At 43.1% G+C, this 13,180-nt stretch overlaps 1 protein-coding gene and 1 non-coding gene across 2 annotated transcripts in view; both read left to right on the top strand.

Moving 5' to 3' along the window:
- The window catches only part of LOC114789381 (gamma-aminobutyric acid receptor subunit alpha-2-like), a 13,743-nt gene extending 12,850 nt beyond the window's left edge, over window positions 1-893 (top strand). Inside the window, exon 10 of the mRNA XM_028978723.1 lies at window positions 1-893. This exon is cut by the window's left edge and continues 640 nt beyond it. The gene's annotated coding sequence lies outside the window, so the exon portion shown is untranslated.
- Window positions 894-12,575: 11,682 nt separating this feature from the next.
- LOC114802858 (U6 spliceosomal RNA) lies at window positions 12,576-12,682 on the top strand. The gene has a single exon (XR_003751804.1). It is a non-coding gene; the product is annotated as a U6 spliceosomal RNA (small nuclear RNA).
- The last annotated feature ends 498 nt before the right edge of the window (window positions 12,683-13,180 follow it).

Raw genomic sequence — 13,180 nt, 5'->3', positions numbered from 1 at the left:
TTACGGGTAGTTTTTGTGTTTTACACACTTTGGACCCAGATCAGAACAAGGGGTGTGATGGTTCTCTGTAAAATATCCATCCATCCACCCTCCAATATAGACCGTGGGATTTTGGTTTTGCAAATTAGTTTCAAATTGGTCCAGAAATGTCCAGATATTGGACATTAAATTGTGTTGGGGAGGGCCTTTAATCCCATTGGTGGACACAGTTTAACAGGCTCTGGTGCTTGCTGTGGAGATCACGTCTTCTTCCGTGGTCCCTGTAACCGCCGTTGGGCAAAAGCCCCTCCCCTCAAGTTAATGTCCAATCACTGTTGTGGTTCCACCCACTCGCCCCTCTCACACTGTTAACTGGTGCTGAGCTGGACATGCAACTGGCATACAGACGAGGCATAAAAAACGACGACCAGCGTAGGAGCTTCCATGAAGCGACTAGAAAAGGGAAAAGCTGCAACAGTTCGGGAGCGCGAGTCACGTTGAAGTCGTTTTGGAGGAACATGCTGAGAAGGAGGCAGAAAACACTCACGCAGATGCTGGTCATGTTTCACATCTGGAAAGAAGGACTGTCTACCGAAAACAGTCCTACCATGGCAGTTATGCGGGGAAAATAACCCACAAAAACGTACCAAAAATGAACCAAGACCGTGCTGTATGGACACCTGTATCGTGGCTGTACTAATCAGAACCTCTGCAGTGGAACGTGACGGTTCTTGCCGATTGTTCTTCTGTGCCTCGCCAAGGCCATTGGTGCCGTGTGGCTCGTGCCTCGTTACTCCGGCAACACTGGCAGGATCCGGGTTAGTAGCCACCGTGGTCCAGAAGCTGATTTAGCCTTGATTCTCACCTGTAGCACCAACACCGATGTTCTCCGGTTCCAACACATGTAGCCTTTCCCCGACCTGCAGCTACACTTTAAACAAAAGTTTTTATTCTCTTTAAAACTGTTCTATTTAAAGATACTCTGTCAACTGTATAAATGAAATGGATGAATAATAAATATGTATAAAAATAAAGGTGTGTGTGTGTGTGTGTGTGTGTGTGTGTGAGACAGTTTAATTTTTCTGAATGTTCCTGTATGTCGCCCTAAACTAATTATTGTTAATCACTGGGCTTCACCTTAAAAATAGAAACGGAACGTTTCAGGAACGTCTGAAAGCATGTTATTACTGCCATAGACACGACTTGCCGTTCCTCTCAGTGAAGGACTATTGTGGGTTCTTCACCTTCCTCAAGATGACTGGAACATGATCCACGTTCTCTTTACATGAAACATTGCATGAACGTTGCGAAGACTTACAAACTAGTACAAAAAGATTCTACTTTTTAAAAAGATTCCTGTATTTATGACCTTTTGGAGCACAATCTGGACGATATGTTGGGTTGCTATAAAGTGCCAATATCGCTGATTACCACATTCATTTTCCAGTGATGTGTTAGTTTCTTCCTTCCCTGAAACATGGAATATTTCTAAAACCTTGCAACTTCTGTTCAAATCTGTTCATGTCTAACTTCAAGTAGTGATCCCAGGTCTGAAGCAGGTCAGGAAGCCGCAGTGTTAAGGTCCTCAGACGTCCTTTCAGCTTCACGGCAGCACCTGCATTCCGCATCAATGTAAAAGTAGCTCACAAGCAGATGAAATGAATCCAGTTGTGCGCCGATTTTCCCAACAGGGCATCAGGAGACATGTGGCTATCTTGCAGGCTTCTCATTTCACATTCCATTTAATGGAACCAAGCAGGTGTCTGGATTTCTCTCAATCAGAGCTCAGATTAAATGTTGGATCTTCACTGGGAAATAACTGCTTGGCTCCATCTGCACCTGCATCCCCGGCACCCCGGTGGCCCTCAGGTGTGATGGCGGCTGACGCTGATGGTGCTTATTGGGAATGGAGGAGGGCCTCTTCCTCTCCGCTGAAGGTGCACGTCCTGCACAGATCGCTTCTCCAGCGAAATAAACATTCTCACACGATCAAGTAAAAAAGATGCATTTTTATTTATCATTATTCTCATCCAGGGATTGGAAATTACAACAGGTTTGTCAGGATTGACTGCAGCCCAATCCTGACAGCGCTTAAAAAGCGCAGATGTCCGCCCCTTCGGGAGGGACGGCATTTTCGTGAACTCAGGCATGAACTTGACTTCAGTGGGTGAATGTATTTGTTTTGAGTTCTGGCAATCGCCACACGCCTGCGGGCAGGTTTACGTTCTTTATTGTAGTTAAATTGTTTTCGGCCACCGCGCCGTTGTTTATTTGTATTTATTTATTGTTTATTAATAATAAAACGCGTTTCCAGCATGTCAGACCTCTGCGCTTCCTTTCCCCGTAAGTCCGTAGTCGTGAGAAGGTTCCACTTTCTGCTGGTGGAAAAGTACCTGAAACTGAGCAGTTAAAGACGACTCTTTCTGGACAAGAACATCTGTATAAAAAGAGCGTAATAAACTGTAGATGGACGTAAAGAGTAACGGAAACTTGTTTAGAACCCACTGAACAACTTGACCATAGTAAATTCCATTGATCACATACGAATAGATTGCGGTCCATTAGCACTCGTACTAGGACTCTGTTCTCTTCTACAATGACGAGCACCTTCACAATCACCTTCTATTTATTTTCCCATCTTTCCTCAATTCCCCGCTGAGGCCACTTCTGTTACGTCAATCCCAGACGTGTCAGAGGGGTCAATAAAGCGGCGTTCCAGAACGCGGGAGCCATAAATTACAGTGGGACCCCAGGCGGGGCAGAATCCATCACCGTGACCCCGCGATAAAACAAGGCTTAAAGTGTGTATGTTGTATGTGTGTGTATGTGTGTGTTTCTGTGTGTTGTGTTGTATGTGTGTTGTGTGTGTGTGTGTTGTATGTGTGTGTGTATTTAGTATGTGTGTGTGTGTGTTGTGTGTGTGTAAATAGTATGTGTGTGTGTATGTAGTATGTGTGTGTATGTTGTATGAGTGTGTTTCTGTGTGTTGTGTGTGTGTGTGTATATAGTATGTGTGTGTGTTGTATGTTTGTGTGTATTTAGTATGTGTGTGTGTGTGTTGTGTGTGTGTATATAGTATGTGTGTGTGTTGTATGTTTGTGTGTATTTAGTATGTGTGTGTGTGTGTTGTGTGTGTGTATATAGTATGTGTGTGTGTATGTAGTATGTGTGTGTGTGTTGTGTGTGTGTGTGTGTATGTAGTATGTGTGTGTGTGTGTGTGTGTGTGTGTGTGTTGTGTGTGTCTTTTCCATGCCTGATGCTTTTTCTGTCTCCGGGTTCTTATCTCTCGTTCTGTCCCTCGCGTGTCCTGCTGACCCCTCAGAGTTGCTGATCAGGGCTGAATGGCGGTGATGGAGTCAGCTGCTCTGAAGATTAACTTTATTTTGGGATTAAAATGTATTTTGTGATCTTGCTGGCCTGCAGCTGGATGGATGGATGGATGGATGGATGGAGCTGTGAGCAGGAACAGCAGGTGACGTGACTGTTCACACTCAGCAGCAGCTCAGCTGGACTCTGATGTTCAAAGTACAGAAGAACGTAGAACAGACAGAGACTCTGTATTACAGCCTGTAAGGACATTTTAATGTCCTTTTTTCCAACCTGTGGGCTTCTAATAAACTTCAGTGGCAGCAGTGGAGAGTGATGGAACACACATGCTTGCACACACACCTCTTGCCTGGGGGACTTCCAGGAAGAAGTCGGGGTCTCAGTACCCGACCCTGTTAAAGGTCCAGAGACCAGACTGGCGGGGCAGCAGACGAAACTGCAGTGGCAGCAGAGTAAAAGTCAGCAGAGCTCTCTTCACCTCAGACATTTAGAACAAATATGAAGACATGAGCAGATAAAACACACCGACAGACAAAAGCACACACACACACACACACACACACACACACACACACATATATATATATATATATATATATATATATATACACACACACACACACACACACAAATATATATATATATATATACACACACACACAACACTGAATAAAAATATTCAAGTTCAGCGCTTACTCACACTCTCACTCACTTTCTCTGTCTCACTCACTCATGCTGTCTCTCTCATACACTCAATCTCTCACTTACTCTGTCTCTTTCATATACTCACTCTCTTGTTCACTCACTCACACTCTCTCTCGCTCACTCACTCACTCTCTAACTCACTCTCTCGCTCACTCATTCATTCGCTCGCTCACTCTATCACTTACTCTGTCTCTCTCATACACTCACTCACTCTCTCGCTCACTTCCTCACTCCCAATCTCTCTTGCTCACTCACCCACTCTCACTCATTCACTCACTCGCTCGCTCATTCACTCACTCACTTATTCACCTACTTACTCTGTCTCTCTCATAATCTCACTCTCTTGTTCCCTCACTCACACTCTCTCTCTCTCGCTCACTTACTCACTCACTCTCTCACTCAACAACAACAACAACAACAACATTTATTTCTTATATAGCCAAAAATGTCTCAATGGGCTTTGACAGGCCCTACAGTTGACACCCCAACACACTTGACCCTTCTGCACACAGGGAAAAAGAGAGAAAAAAAGAAAGGAAGAAACGTTGGGAAGGAGTGATAGAGAGAGGGACCCCCTTCCAGGGTAGAGTGAGCCTGCAAATGGTGTCAGTGCAGGGTTGGGGATGATATAATAATAAGTCCTACAGTTGTAGGGTTGGAGAAGTCCAGGATGTATTCAGTGTCATGGTCTAGATTACGTGTCCATAATGATGCTACTGGTCCACTTGAAGATCCCTGAAGCTGTAGTTGTAGTGGTGGTGGTGGTGGCTGTGGTGACCCTCTGATTTGTTTAATGTTTTGTCCTTGTTAAGCAGTTGTCAGGAACCAGGATTTATTTGCTGGTCTCTTCACTGGGGTCTGCCAGTAGTCTGGACGCTTGATTCCGTGTCTCAGAGAAAAACAAACAGAAGCAGCGGCAGACGGTTGCACTGTACGACCGATACTGAAATATGTGGTTATGGTGGTATATTGGTGCTACAGTGGCCCGGGACCTTAACTAGGACAGCCTAACTAGGGTGAATTTAACTTTGTCTGTGTCTAACAGGGGGACTCTGTGATAAACTGGACTTTATAATTGACACTGCGTCAAAGTGAAGTGAAATGAGGATTTTAACAAAAAGCCAGAGAAAACAGACTTAGGTTCACTCTGTCTATACCCGCCGGGCCACCACTCAACAACAGAACACTCTGATTGGCTGAGAGGACTACTGGCCATTTCATTGTGAATGTAATAAGCTGTGTTTGAAAGTTGAGATGAACTGTGAACTTGACCTGATGTGGCCACCACTGTCCACTGTGGAATCGAGATGCAGGAACAAACTGATATTGGGTTCTCGCTGTCGCAGAACCTAATGCTGCTGGATGGTTAGGTGTATTTAGAGAGTGAATGAAGTCTCTCTCTGTTTACACATGACCTGAAAAGTAGCTTGTCTCTGTGGAACACGTCTTCTTATCGATTTGACTCCTTCACCCCCTTCATCTCGACGGGTTTCGGCGTTTGGCTTGAAAAGCCTGCTGGCCTCCCTGCTGATGACCTCTGATGAATCCCACCTCCTGGCTGCTGTGTGTGGTGAGGTGGTCTGGAGATTTCATCAGAAGGGGCAGGGACGTGGCCTGAGCGCATATTGGGCTTTTCCACATCTTCTGTTATTGTTTCCACCAATCCAGCGCTGGCAGGGTGGTGGACCGGGTTCTGGGGAACGTTGAAGATGGTTAAGAGTGACAACAATCAGCTTTTGTGTGGATAAAGAAAGGAAGAGGGGAAGGAGGTTAGTGAGATCTGAAGACGGGAGAAGCATCCAAGCATGAAGAGTGTTGATGCGGTTACCTAGCAACAGAGGATGCTCATATTGGCCTTTGATGGTTAAAGTGTGTGACGGGTTCAGAGTTCGTTACATATCTGCGTGTTTGTAAGGATACTAACAGACTCCGTGTTTCTTTAATAAGAAATTATTTACCTACTTTTGTGTCTGTGTGTTTGTGTGTGTGTGTGTGTGTGTGTGTCTGTGCGTGTGTCTGCACGCATAAACACAATGCTCTGCATTAAAAGTCTTGGAATGTTAATGTCAGTCATCGCCATGGTAATGCCTTGATCCCACCCTCCCTGCCCCCACTGCGCTGGAATACTAATGCGGCGGGATATTACCATGACAGCCTCTCATCGCCACCAGCGCGATATCATAAAACAAAGCCGCCGCCTGGAAGTGTGTCGTGTTCGATTTGCGGATGTCGTTCGGCCCTCGGAGGAACAGGGCGTTGCAGATGATCTCCATGGTGACACTTTTTTTACTAGAAGAAAATGTGGGCAATGGAGGTGGGTGAGGAAGCAGCTCCGTAATCAGAAGGTTGCCGGTTCGAATCCCGACCAGCCAAGGTGCCACTGAGGTCCCCTTGATAAAGGTACCGTCCCCACAAACTGCTCACCAAGGGTGATGGTTAAATACAGAGGACACGTTTCACCATGTCACTGAGTACTGCGCTGCAGTGTTTCACAATGACAATCACTTCACATTCACCCTTGAATCTAAATTCCAGTTTAACACTTTATTTCAAAATTATCTTATCACTGAAAAAGAAAAAAAAAAAGTGAAGTGATTGTCACATGTGATAGACAGCAGCACAGCACACGGTGCACACAGTGAAATTTGTCCTCTGCATTTAACCCATCACCCTGAGTGAGCAGTGAAACTAACCAAATTGAAGATTGGACTGATGAGTGCAGAGATGAGTCCCCACATCACATAGACAAGTCCCGACATTACAGAGATGAGTCCCCACTTTAACGAGATGAGTACCAACATTACAGAGACTAGTCTGCCAAATGGCTTAAATGTAAATGTAGTCCCAACATTACAGATACGAGTCCCAACAACAACAACATTTATTTCTTATATCGCCCAAAATCACATACAGTATGTCTCAATGGGCTTTGACAGGCCCTACAGTTGACACCCCCCACACCTGACCCTTCTGCACACAAGAAAAAACTCCACAGAAAAAGACTCTATGAGACAGAAAAAAGGTGGGAAGAAATGTTGGGAAGGAGTGATACAGAGAGAGGGACGCCCTTCCAGGGTAGAGTGAGCCTGCAAGTGGTGTCAGTGTAGGGCTGGTGATGATTTGTACAATAGGAAAGAAAGAATGAAAAAACTGTTGTACGGTTGGAGAAGTCCAGAATGTAGTCCAGCGTCATGTCCTTTATGATGTTACTGGTCCATTTGAAGATCCCTGAAGCTGTAGTTGTAACGGTGGTGGTCGCTGTGGTGACCCTCTGGTTTGTTTCATGTTTTGTCCTTGTAAAGCAGTTGTCAGGAACCAGGATTTATTTGCTGGTCTGATCACTGGGGTCTGCCAGTAGTCTGGGTGCTTGATTCCGTGTCTCGGAGAAAAACAAACAGAAGCAGCAGCAGACGGTTGCACTGTACGACCGATACTGAAATATGTGGTTCTAGTGGTATATTGGTGCTACAGTGGCCCGGTACCCTAACTAGGACAACTAGGGTGAATTTAACTTTGTCTGTGTCTAACAGGGGGACTCTGTGATAAACTGGACTTTATAATTGACACTGCGTCAAAGTGAAGTGAAATGAGGATTTTAACAAAAAGCCAGAGAAAACAGATAGGTTTTGAGATTGGATTTAAACACTGACACTGTGTCTGAGTCCCGGACACTGACTGGCAAGCCGTTCCACAACTGCGGAGCTCTATAGGAGAAGGATCTGCTCCCAGCTGTGACCTTCTGCACCTTTGGTACCAGTAGTGACCCCGCACCCATGGATCGAAGGGGGCGTGGCGGGTCATAAAGAACCAAAAGTTCACTCAGGTATTGTGGGGCGAGACCATTTAGAGCTTTATAGGTCAAAAGTAGGATTTTGTAGTCAATCCTAAATTTGATGGGTAACCAGTGCAGTGATTGTAAGACTGGGGTGATGTGGTCAAATTTCCTGGTTCTATTTGGCTGCAGCATTCTGTACTAGCTGGAGTTTACTCATGCACCTACTAGAGCATCCAGACAATAATGCATTGCAGTAATCTAACCTTGATGTAATAAATGCATGGACCAACTTTTCTGCAGCGTGCATTGAAATGATATTTCTTATTTTCACAATAGGTGAAAGAATGCTATCCTAGTGACATTATCTACATGCGAATTAAATGAGAGACCTGCATCAATGATGACACCTAGATCCTTTACTTCAATACTTGGTGCAATAGAAAGGCTATCCGTGCTTATGATGTGGTCAGCCAGCGTATGCCTCTGGCTGCTTCTGTCTTGTAAGGGTTTAACAGGAGAAAGTTGGTGAGCATCCACTGTCTAATGTCCTTCAGACAATTCTCTATTTTGTTCAGCTGCTGCCTCTGATCTGGCATTGCTGACAGATACAGCTGTGTGTCGTCAGCGTAGCAATGAAAGCTAATACCGTGTTTGCGGATGACGTCGCATAAAGGTAACATGTATAGAGAAAAAAGTAACGGACCTAGGACAGAACCTTGTGGAACACCAAACTCTACTTTACTATGTGAAGACGAAACACCATTGATGTCCACAAACTGATATCGGTTGGTCAAATATGATCTGAACCATTCAAGGGCTGTTCCCTTAATCCCGATAACATTCTCTAACCTGGCAAGGAGAATAGCGTGATCGATAGTGTCAAACGCTGCACTCAGATCAAGCAGGACAAGCAGCGAGATGCGTCCCTGATCAGAGGCCAACAGCAGGTCATTAACCACTTTAACCAGCGCTGTCTCAGTGCTATGATGAGGTCTAAATCCTGATTGATATACTTCGTGGATATTGTTGCTATATAGGTATGTGCTCAGCTGCTGGGCTACGACTTTTTCTTAGATTTTTGATATAAACGGAAGGTTTGATATCGGTCTATAATTTGAAAGCTGACTGTGATCAAGATCCGGCTTTTTAATCAGGGGTCTAATGACTGCTACCTTGAACGAACTTGGTACATGGCCGGTGCTAAGCGACGAGTTACAGTTTTTTACAATCACTTTTGCACTAATAACAGAACCTTCATTTTATTTTTCAAAACTTTAGACACATAAATCACAACCAATGATCAAAATGCACATTTTTCAAAACACTTAACTCTTTTTTTCAAATGCTTGGATACAATACATATAAGCCAAAGATAATTTGTTCATTGAACTAAAATCACTGGTTCAAAATGACACAATTTAACAACAAATTATTACTATTTCAAAATGCAAATTACACATCACATCTGAGTTTGGTGTCTATTCATTTCATTATAAAGATCCAACTATCAATTGATACAACTGCTTAAAATGATAAGTAACTGTTGCATTACTCTTGAAGCATAGCTTTTTTGAAAAATGATTAATAATAGTGTATGTTTAGATTGACAGTAATGCAATAGTTCAGTTTCAGGAACTATCATTTGATACCAATTAGCACAGAATATGACCCCAGGTGGACTTTCTTTCTTTACAAGATATAGTGTCTATGGTCACATGTACCACTTTTACAGAACACATTTTCATATTCAACATTACTGTATGCAAGATTTTTACACTTTTTTACATGATTAAATGGTTCGGGTCAGAAATGATATTCGCCTTAGAGAAATCCAGCAGCACATCTTGGACAATGATGACTTATTCAGCAATGTGAATGCCATAAGTTTGCCCACTATTGCACGGGTGCTAAAACAACTATATCATGTGCCTTTTCAAAGAAATACAGATTGAGTGAAGCAACTGAGGTCTGAGTATGTTCAGGTATGATCAATTTGCCTGTTTTATGGGGAGAAAAAATCTCAGTAATCAGTAATTGTTTTTGTATTTTAGAGGGTGATGGAGCTTGACGCTGATGAAAACCATCATAAATTCTTGTTTTTGGATGAGGCAGGCTTCAACCTAGCTAAGACAAGGAGGAGAGGTTGGAATTTAATTGGCCAGCGGGCAACCGTTGAAGTTCCTGGACAACGTGGAGACAATATAACCATGTGTGCAGCTATATCAGAAGATGGAGTGGTTGGACGCAGACCTTGTGTTGGGTCATATAATGCAGCTCTCATCATAGCTTTCCTTGATGAGCTAAATCAGGTCTGTAGAGCTGATGGTGTGATCCATGTAAAAGTGTGGAATAATGTTCAGTTTCATCGTTCTCGAATGGTCCAAGCATGGTTTCAGGCCCATCCACAGTTTCTCGCCCTGCATTTACCTCTATACTTTCCTTAACCCACATGGGTTTTTCTCCACATGGAGGTGGACGGTCTATGATAGGCACTCTCATGAACAAGTCACTCTTCTCCAGGCCATGGATGATGCTTGCAATGACATCACAGCAGATCAGTGTCAGGCCTGGATTCGCCATGCCAGAAAATTCTTTCCCAGATGTTTGGCGAATGAAAACATCCATTGTGATGTAGATGAGAACCTGTGGCCGAATCCACAAGACCAGGTTGATGGAAACATAGATCAATAGTGCAGTGATGAACACTTCCATTTACAGTATACAGTATTGTTTTCTGTTCTTTTTGTTTTTTTAAGTAATCTACAAATTTTATGTTGTGATTTGATTTGATCAGTAAATTCCACATTGCAGGATTTCAATAATGCCACTGTGTCTGTACTATTCTCTCTAGTCTTCAATAAAATAATGAAACCTGAATCAGATATTTTCTACACCTATATTTAATGATTGTACTAACAAATACACAATGAAGTTATGGGTATCTTGTGTATGGGTGATCTAAAGTAATGTTCCTATGGTATTTCATAATAAGTTTGATTTTTAGAAACAATGCTTCTGCAAAAACAAGGCTTCTCTAAAGATATGAATGCAATATGCCAAGTTTTGAACACTGGACACCCTGTGTTAAGAATAATGACTGTTTTGAGTTTTGTGTCTAGAATTTAGAAAAATTACATGAAGGTTCTGTTATTAGTGCAAAAGTGATTGTAAAAAACTGTAATAATTTTGAGGATGGAATTTATAATATCGGGTGCTACTTGTTTAAGGAACCTTGTTGGAATTGGATCCAAAGTACAAGTACATCGATTTGACGACGAGATTAGTTTAATTAGTTCATGTTCTTTAAAAAGGTTGAAGCGTTCTAATCGGTGGTCAGCTATTTGAAGATTATTTTCCATAAAAATATCGGTGGAGCTATTTGTTGTGCTTTTAATCTTCTCTATTCGTGACTATTTTAGTATTTACATTTACATTTACAGCATTTATCAGGCGCCCTTATCCAGAGCGACTTACAATCAGTAGTTACAGGGACAGTCCCCCCCTGGAGACACTCAGGGTTAAGTGTCTTGCTCAGGGACACAATGGCAGTAAGTGGGATTTGAACCCGGGTCTTCTGGTTCACAGGCGAGTGTCTTACCCGCTAGGCTACTAACACCCGTATTAAAGAAAGTCATAAAATCATCGCTACTATGATGATATTGAGTGTTAGTATCCATTTCTGTCTTATTCCTGGTTAGTTTGGCTATAGTTTTAAACAGGAATCTGGGATTATTTTTGTTTTTGTCTATTAACGAGGACAGATACGTTGATCGAGCCGCGCTAAGAGCCTTCTTATAGTTAAGTAGGCTCTCCTTCCAAGCTATTCGGAATATGTTTAATTTACTTTGACGCCATTTGCGTTCTAATTTCCGGGCGGTCTTCTTAAGCGAGCGCGTGTGATCATTATACCAAGGAATTAAGTTTTTATCTCTTACTATCTTCCTTTTGAGGGGAGCCACTATATCTAACGTACTACGCAGTGTTAATTCTAGACATTTGGTCGCTTGGTCGAGTTCAGCGGGGTCTGACGGTGAGTTTATCAGCGTTGATAAATCTGGTAAGGTATTAATAAACCTCTGTGCCGTACTTGATGTAATTGTCCGTTTGTCTCTATAATGAGGGGGGTTGAGTTTGTTGTGTCTGAGACATATTTTAAAAGTGATGAGGAAATGATCTGAGATCATTTCAGAAGAGTAACTATATCTTCTATATTTAAACCGAAGGTCAGTACGAGATCGAGCGTGTGACCACCTTCATGAGTAGGTCATGTTATATGTTGGTTAACTCCAACTGAGTCTAATAAAGACAGGAATGCTGCTCTTAGTGAGTCTTCTAATTTATCACAGTGGATGTTAAAGGTGCCGACAATTAGGGCTTTATCCACAGATACAACTAAGTTGGAGAGAGGGTGGTAGAAGCCTAGCGGGTAACACACTCGCCTGTGAACCAGGTTCATATCCCACTTACTACCATCATGTCCCTGAACAAGACACTTAACCCTAAATTGCTCCAGGGGGACTGTCCCCTGTAACTACTGATTGCAAGTCGCTCTGGATAAATGCCATAAATGTAAATGTAAATGAGACAAAATCTGTAAATTCACTAAGAATCTCGGAGTAAGGTCCAGGGGGTCTATAAAGGATAATCAATGGAATTAACTTTTTTTTGTGAGACTACATGAGTTATATTGGTATGTAGAATCTCATAAGAGTTATATCCATGTCCGGGTTTATGAGTTATACTGAGGTTATCCTTATAAATTACTGCGACGCCACCTCCTCTTCCAGTGTGCTTGCTACGGCTGCACAGATACTAAAATTGGATCGATACAGAGAAGATTAGCATGGCCCCTGCTAAAGGATGACACGCAAATTCGTGAAGCGTTCCATATTTTGTTCAGGGGCAGTGGTGGCCTAGCGGTTAAAGAAGCGGCCCCGCAATCAGAAGGTTGCCGGTTTGAATCCCGATCCACCAAGGTGCCACTGAGATGCCACTGAGCAAAGCACCGTCCCCACACACTGCTCCCCGGGCGCCTGTCATGGCCGCCCACTGCTCACTCAGGGTGATGGTTAAATACAGAGGACAAATTTCACTGTGTGCATCGTGTGCTGTGCTGCTGTGTATCACATGTGACAATCACTTCACTTCAGTTAAGCGAGGTTGGTGTACATAGCTGTATCCAGGAGGACTAGACTCGTTCAATGCTACAAATTCCTTTAGTTTTAACCAAGTTTCTGTCAGGCACAGTACATCGAACCCCTGATCTGTAATTGACAATGAGCGTTTTAGGTGTAAGGGATCTAACATTTAATAATCCTATTCTTATATCGGAGGTGCTGGTGGTAGGTTCAGAAGGAGTGATAGTAACGGGTAGTAAGTTCCCGAAACAGACA

Source organism: Denticeps clupeoides, chromosome 1 (genome assembly GCF_900700375.1).
Source record: "Denticeps clupeoides chromosome 1, fDenClu1.1, whole genome shotgun sequence".
In the NCBI taxonomy this organism is placed as follows: Eukaryota; Metazoa; Chordata; class Actinopteri; order Clupeiformes; family Denticipitidae; genus Denticeps; species Denticeps clupeoides.
The sequence above is the reverse complement of the archived record's forward strand: the minus strand, read 5'-3'. Positions and strand labels throughout refer to the sequence as shown.